This window comes from Lithobates pipiens, unplaced genomic scaffold, assembly GCF_037356315.1.
Source record: "Lithobates pipiens isolate NorthernLeopardFrog02 unplaced genomic scaffold, aLitPip1_a1.2 Scaffold_1, whole genome shotgun sequence".
NCBI lineage: Eukaryota > Metazoa > Chordata > Amphibia > Anura > Ranidae > Lithobates > Lithobates pipiens.
Window position 1 is genome coordinate 2,283,538 of NW_027507685.1, and position 8,202 is coordinate 2,291,739.

The 8,202-nt window shown below is 43.1% G+C and overlaps 1 protein-coding gene across 1 annotated transcript in view; it reads left to right on the plus strand.

Moving 5' to 3' along the window:
* ZDHHC15 (zDHHC palmitoyltransferase 15) overlaps positions 1 to 5,026 on the plus strand; it is a 77,341-nt gene extending 72,315 nt beyond the window's left edge. Inside the window, exon 12 of the mRNA XM_077465650.1 lies at positions 1,209 to 5,026. The gene's annotated coding sequence lies outside the window, so the exon portion shown is untranslated. The remainder of the gene's footprint in view (positions 1 to 1,208) is intronic.
* The last annotated feature ends 3,176 nt before the right edge of the window (positions 5,027 to 8,202 follow it).

Below are 8,202 nucleotides of genomic sequence, written 5' to 3' on the forward strand. Positions count from 1 at the left end.
CACGTCGCACGACCGTGCAATTGTCAGTTAAATCGACGCAGTGCCGAATCGCAAAAAGTGCTCTGGCCTTTGGCAAGCAAAATGGTCCGGGGCTTAAGTGGTTAAAAAGGAGGTCCAGGCTGGGTGAAAACATTTTTAAAAGTCAGCAGCTAGAAAATACTGTAGCTGCTGACTTTTTTAATATTAGGGCACGTACCTGTCCAGGGCGCTCGCGATGTCGGCACCCCAGCCGGTCTTTGGATCAACTTTCAGGTGCTGCCGCCGCCGCCGCCAATTCCTGGTAAGGGAACCTGGCAGTGAAACCTTTCTGCTTCACAGCTGGTTCCCTACTGCGCATGTGTAAAGTGGAGGGGGGCCTGGCAGGGGGGGAAAGAGGGGGGGCCTGAACTTCCAGGAGATGGGGTCACTGCTTCGTCTCTGGGAAGAGAGGAAGGGGACCTGTCCAAAATAGGTCCCCGTTCCCTCCTCCCACTCACCCCTGAAAGGTGCCAAATGTGGCACCGGAGTTGGGGAGGAAGCGTATAAGCGGAAGTTCCACTTTAACTTGTAAAGATTTTCTCTCACTTGTATCCAGGGCCGCTGATAGAAATCATGGGGCCCTGTACAGCCTACCTGACCGGGCCCCCTTCAGCTCCACCCCTGGTCCCTCCTTCAGCCCCACCCCTGGCCCCTCCCCAGACCCCGCCTTGAAACTGTCTCTGCAGCGGCGGCATGGGTGACACTGTCTCTGCAGGCAGCACATGCGGTATGGGCCATAACGCATGTGCTACCTGCAGACAGTGTCACCCATGCTACCAATGCCCTATTATGCTGCAGACAGTGCCACACATTATGCTAATGCCATAACGGACGATGTTAGGTCATGGTGGCTGAAAGAGTTTTTTTTTTTTTTTTTTTTACATTACATTCATTCGTTTTCTGTTAAGGTTGCCTTGGGCCCCCCTGCTGGTCGGGCCCGGTACAACAGGGCCAGTTGTACTGGCCTATCAGCGGCCCTGCTTATATCTACAGGATAGGAAGTGAAGGACCTCCCAAGTGGGACACAGATGGGGATAAAAAGCGAACTGTTCTATTTAATTATGTAAATGGTGATATTTTGCTGAAGTTTGGAATTTATGGGGGATGATGGTGTTCAGCATCTTTATCACAATGCTGTTGTTTACTGAAGTAAGTTGACTTCTGAAATATTTTCTTCTTTTGCATTTTAGGGGTCAGAATACTGGGAATGTTTGCACATAGCATCCGACAGCCAATATCCAGGCACCCTTGCTCCACATGCAGACATTGTACAGCTTTAGAACTCCATCCCTAGGAGCCACTCAGGCTTTGACGCTGTTGGACAAATCTGCTGCTTAAGTTGGGCAATTATTTGTATTGGGTGGGTGGGCGAAAGGAAAATGCGACCAATTTGTTTTTTTTCTTCTGCACTCTGAGAATTCTTTCTATGCAAGAGGAGTTTCAGTAACAGAGTGATTTTCATTATGTACTTTAACTTTTTGATATTCTAATTTATTGGTTGTTTAGCCAGTTGGCTTTTTGTATAAATACAGTTTACTAATCATTTTATGACAGAGGGTTATTTCCATCTTGTGTTTCCTGAAGGTATTTTACTTGGTATTTAAAACCTGGAGAAGCTGTTATAGGCACATAATAGACTGGAGGTCATTTTATGAGTGGTGGTTGAGAATTTGCACTGTAAAACCATGCTCATCGTATTTCCATCAAGTTTTCCCACAGATTCATGCTCCCTTTTGTCTACCAGCTTTGTCACTGGTTTAAGGTTAAAATGACAAATGCCAGGCTTAAAGGCTAAGTTCACGTTTTTGTTCATTTTTTTTTTTAATTCCAGCTCCCCTATGTAACTATATATCATTAATGTACTTCTTTTGCAAAAATAAAACCGCTTTTTCCATTTATTCTACCCATGCTTACCTCACTGTCTTTGTGGCTGTTTAAAAACACTGCTCCATTACTTCTGCCTTACTTCCTGGACAGACTATAGGTCGTGACACAGGAAGGAGTTGACTAGCTGAGGGTAGATGATGCAGGGTGTGTGCTAATGAGATCAGCCGGTCAACTCCTTCCTTTGACATGACCTAAAGTCTGTTCAGGAAGTAAGGCAGAAGTAATGGAGCAGCGTTTTTAAACATCCATGAAGAGAGTGAGGTATGTGTGTATAGAATAAATGGAAAGCAGTTTTATCTTTGCAAAAGAAGTAAATTAATGCTAAATTTGTACATAGGGGGGGGCTAAAATTTAGGGAACGTAAAGGTGACCTTGGCCTTTTAAAGTGTATTTCCACGTTTGCAGCCTACAACTACTTATATTAATGACATGTTTCCATTCACTTACCTTTTTTACTTGCTTACCAATTTTACCCAGTTTAGGGTGCTGGGGAGTTATGCTTATAATCAACTCTGCCTGTACTGTGCTGAAACATCCTCATCTGTTTTATACACAGTCTGTCCTAAAAATAAAAAATAAATTGATGATCCCCAGGCTTAGGTGGTACATTTGTAGTTTAAAGAGGAAGTAAACCCTGATGAGTTTACTTCCTCTTTGATTCCCTGCAAAGGTAAAGCATAATAGACTACTGTGCATCGCATAGTAGTCCATTATGTGTCACTTACCTGACACAGGAGCCAGCGAAGTCACCGCTGTCCCCTGTAGTCCGGAGCATCCATCTTCTCGGTGGGTCTCGCTGCTCCGGCACTGTCATTCGGCGAAGCCGCCACTTGCGGCATATTGTCGTTCACAGTGGCGCGCTCAGTGCGCCGCTGTCTACGACGCATGCCCCATAGACAGCGGTGCCTGTCTTTCGGCAAATATCTCCTAAACCGTGTAGGTTTAGGAGATATTTCTTGGACCTACAGGTAAGCCTTAATCTATAGTTACCTGTAGGTCAAAGTTGGTTGTAAGGGTTTAATGCACTTTTAAAAGAAACTGTCCCTTAATTGCAACTTTTTTTTATTTTTTTTATCTAAAGCACAAAAGAGTCCTATGTATAATTCTGCTTCAAGGGAGCATCTAGAAAGCTATGAAATGTTCCTTTTCATTTAATTTAGATATGCTCTGTGTATGGAAACAGATAAACATGAAGTAGATGTTTCTCAAATTTGACAGCCCTTGGGTTTTAAAATGGAAGTTTTGCCTGAGCACATTATTCTAAAGCCTCATACACACGATCGGACTTTGTACAAACTTTTCCGTGGACTTTTGTACAAAGGGAGTGGTCCACAAGTTTGTATTGCATACACACGGTCGGACTTTTTGACAACAAACACGAACGTAGTGACGTCACAACGTACGGACGCCACTTCAAAAGAGTACGTTCAATGACTCCAGCGCCACCTTTGGTCAACTTCTGTAGTCTGATCTTTTGCATTGGTTCTGAGCATGCGTGTTTGTACCTTGTCCAAAAGTCCGATGCTTTTGCGTACACACGGTCAGACTGTGCTCCAACTGACTTTTGTTGCCAGAAAGTTTGTCCGTTTGCACAGCCAACAAAAGTCCGATGAAAACAGAAAAAGTTTGTCCGATGGAGCGTACACACAGTCGGATGTTGCTCCAAAACAGCTAATTTGCATGTTTGTTGTCAAAAAGTCCGACCGTGTGTACGGGCCTTAACTTTGCTATTCATAAAGCTGGTGTGAGGAAGGAAGGAAGATTATAAAGCAACGTTGGTCATTCCTGTACCAAAGCTTAATCATCTGCTGCTGTAATTGCAGAAATGACACAATCAACAAGTGAAACAGGACTTCAGTTTCACATCATTTGTGCTTTGGTTTGTCAATAAACAAAAACTGTTAAACGCCATTTTTTAGGTCAGAAATTGAGCGAGCAGTCGTTTTCCCATTGTTTTATACAAACGGTTCAGCATACTGAAAGACCTTTTAATTAAAGCTGCAGATTAGGTTAGAAAATGGTTACTGATGTTTGAATCTTCACTGGATTAGCTGGAAATTAGGTCCAGCATAAGATATTAGTGGTGTTTGTATTGCTGTAAGCTGCCAGTATTCACGGTTGCTGTGCATTGACTTAATTACCTCTTAAAAGGAGGATCTGTTCATGTAAGTGAATGTGCGTTTGTGTGTGTGCTCCTTTGACGGAGCCTTGTTTTTTTACCATGTGTATGTACTTGCCTGCTAAATGTGCATATTTTGTAACTTTCAAAATGTTTCAGAGCCATCATTGCTTAGTAGCCTTGTTACCAGTTCTAAATGCATTGGAAATAACACATTGCCATAAGCAGCTTGACCATTAGCTACCAGCTATTGGTTGAATCTGCTTAAATGTCGTTTTTAATTGGTTGCATTTTATACTGCTGTTAAGTTCTGTTATGCTTTACAGTAACTGAAAAGTGGAACAGGCTTTATCTATAAATTCAAGCTTTGAAGCCTTAATTTTGACTGCAAAATATGCAAACATTATTTTGCTCTGTATAAGTTTGGATTTTTTTTTTAAAAGGATTTGCCTCAGTTTGATCAACACCACATTTAATATACATCAGCAGTCTGACTAAAGCCATTTATAATATGTATGTCCATCTAAAATAAAAGTTTAGATTCATAGCCTACAAATGGGAGACACAAGTTATTTCAATGCACCACTATATATAATATGCATACATTTTTGTGGACTGAATCCAAAATCATTTGGAATTCAGCCAATTAGCTACAAAACATGACGATCAAAATATAAATTTGGGTACATGAATATTTATCATGCAGTGTGCTTCAGTGATGCCAGTCATTCTGAGTGAATCAGTAAGTGGCATTGTGATAAATGCTAAATGGGCAGAAAAAATGGTTTTAAGTGACAGGTGCACTTTAATGATCAAACATCATGTGGTCATTCGTGTTATGATTAGTGCTTTTACAAACGGAAATGCAACAAATTTTATTTTTTTTGTACAGTTTTTATTTTTACACTCTTGCAAGGCATTTTTAAGGGCCAACACTCCTTTTTCCATAATGTTTTTGCTGGATCTGCTGCCTGACGAATAAAACGAAGTCTAATTTGTAAATACTTGGTATTGTGTTTTTTTTATTTCAAATACACGATTCACGTTAGTTCTATTGCCCCTGTACATTAGACGGGCTAGGCCATTTCTATTTTGAGCCAGTTAAAGGCACAGTGCTTTTTTGCATCTAAGCTTGCAAAGCCTTACACCTGCAATCAACGGGTTGTGTGTGTGTGTGTGTGTGTGTGTGTGTGTGTGTGTGTGTGCAATGCCCGGGTTCTTGCAGTGTTTACCTTCAGCCCCCCAGGTCTGTTTGAAGGCATTGACCTTCTGTTATGGGGGATGAAAGACGTCCCCTCTGCTGCACTAGCAAATGGGAATTGTGGTATGGTTAGGAAACACTGACGAGGCTGCGAGTGGCTAAATTTAAAGTTTTATTACGTAAACACGATAATGCAATGAAGAAATTCCAAGTACACCACATACATTGCAACGTAGGTATGGAATGTTTTCTTCACAAAACAGAAGCATGTGACCTACATGAAGTAGTGGGGCATAAATATGCAAGTGAGTACTTGGACAATATATAGTATACCAAACTTTTGAGCAGAGGAGTCAATGTGAACGATAAATTAAGAAAGAAACAAAACAGTTGCAAAGCCCTCAATGGTAGGCAGACATCAAGGGTATCTATCCTAAGCCCACGTACACACGGTCGGAGATTTTGGCAACCAAATCTGTCGGATTTAGTCTGACGGATTGTGTCCGAAACTGTTGCATACACACGGTCGGGCCAAGTTGGTGAAAAATCCGATCTTTCAGAACGTGATGACGTAATTTCATTACGATGGGACTACGTTCAGGCTAGTAGCCAATAGCTTTGATGTAGGAATTTGATCTGAGCATGCGTGGCACTTGGTCCGATGAAAATGCTCTACACATGATCGGATTAGGTCCGTCCGGCCCAGTTGGTCGGGAAATATTTCCAACATGTTGGAAAATTGGGTCGGACGGAGATTGGGATGGAATCAGTCCGATGCATACCACACACAGTCGGATTATCTGACGACGCGGTCCGATAAGACTCATTCCGACAGATTCTCCGACCGTGTGTACAAGGGCTAAGAGGGAGGGCGTGTGTGGTAAAAGTTTGTATTTTTAAAGAGGAATTTTGGCTTTCCTGTAAATTCCATATCCTGGAGTACACTAAGGGACAGAGGCTGTATATTCTTAGACCCTGGGTTACACTCTGCTACCTTAATGTGATTGGACATTGGCAAAGCTTTTGGACCCCTCCCTGGGCATATCTCTCTAACCCTACCCCCACACCCTGAGACCTCCGTTCCTTTAGCAAGCAATGCAGAGTAACACAGAGGGTGTCCTGTAATATACTCCCATGATATGGAGTTTACAGTCAAAATCCTTTTATTCCAATAGTACAGGACACAAGCAGGTTAATAAAAGACCCTGGGAATATCCTCAAGCAATGAATCAGAAGGATGGGTAACAACAAGCCAACTAAAACAGAAACCCTACTCACAGTTCCACTGAAAGAACCTGCAATTGAAAACCGCATTCCCGGAAGAGTGGACATCCATCTATTAGAACTTTGAGAATGTGTGAACTGAAGACCAGGTGGTAGCATTAAAAAAAAAAAAAAAAACAAAAAAAAAACTGAGCAACAGATGCCTGGTGGCTGAATGCCCAGAAAACCCCCACTGATCTGGAGGAGCAAGTACCTCAAGGGTACTGGTGGTATTGCATCTTGTAAAACCCTGTTGACAGAACACAGAGTCTGGTTTTTGCATGGAGATTGGATGTATTAGCCCTTGTACACACGGTCGGAGATTCCGACAACCAAATCCGTCGGATTTTGTCCGAAACTGTTGCATACATACGGTCGGACAAAGTTATTTCGTTACGACAGGACTACGTTCAGGCTAGTAGCCAATAGCTTTGGTGTAGGATTTTGATCTGAGCATGCGTGGCACTTTGTCTGATCGGAATTCTCTACACATGATCGGAGTATGTCCGATCGGAGCATTTTGTCGGAAAATTTTACCAACAAGTTGGAAAACTTGGTCCGTCGGATACTCCGACGGAAACAGTCCGATGGATACCACACACAGTCGGAATATCCGACAAAACTGTCTGATCGGACACATTCCGTCGGAATCTCCGACCGTGTGTACAAGGGCTTAGAGCTGTCAAATCCTAAAAGCCACAAACTATGTATAGCAATTTCCTTGGGAAGCTTGGCAACCAGGCACAAGAAAGGTAGGACACGGGGGGCTATTTACGATAGGCAAATCCACTTTGCACTACAAGTGCAAACTGCACTTGAAATTGCACTGAAAGTGCAGTCGCTGTAGATCTGAGGGGAAGCTCTGCTGATTTTATTATACAACCATGTGCAAGCTAAAATGCTGTTTATTTTCCTTGCCTGTCCCCCTCGGATCTACAGCGACGGCACTTCCAAGTACAATTTCAAGTGCAGTTTGCCCTTGTAGTGCAAAGTGGATTTGCATTTAGTAAATAACCCCCAATGTCTTCATTAAGGTAGAAAGCTGATGCCTTACGAAGAATAAAGGGTTTTACAAAAGATAGAAAGAAGCCGCAGGCTTTTGGCATAGGATGGACAAAGACAAAACATGTTCCTTAAGAGTACTTACACAAGTTTTGGCCAAGTTCCAACTGCAGAAAAGCCAGCATATAAAGGCCCCTTTCACACTGGGGCGGTTTTCAGATGCCACAGCGCTAAAAATGGCGCCTGTGTAGCGCCTGAAAAAAACAGCTCCTTTCACTCCTGTGTGAAAGCCCGAGGGGCTTTCACATTGGATCGGTGCGCTAGCGGGACGGTGAAAAAAGTCAGCTCCTGTGCGCATGTGCAGGAGTGACGTCATCGCGGCTTCGCCGAATGACAGTGGCGGAGCTGCGAGACCCCACCAACAAGATGGATGCGGCGGACTACAGGGGACAGTGGCCACTTCGCTGGCTCCTGTGTCAGGTAAGTGACACATAATGGGCTACTATGCGATGCATAGTAGTCCATTATGCTTTGCCTTTGCAGGGAATGAAAGAGGAAGTAAACCCATCAGGGTTTACTTCCTCTTTAACCACTGCAAAGAGGACATTTCTTGGAGTTTGCAGTGCAGGCGCCATTAGCCACTTGTTCAGCACCTTTCCCAAGGCAGGTTCTGACCAATGTAAACATTCAAATCCTACAAGTGTCAATGTTC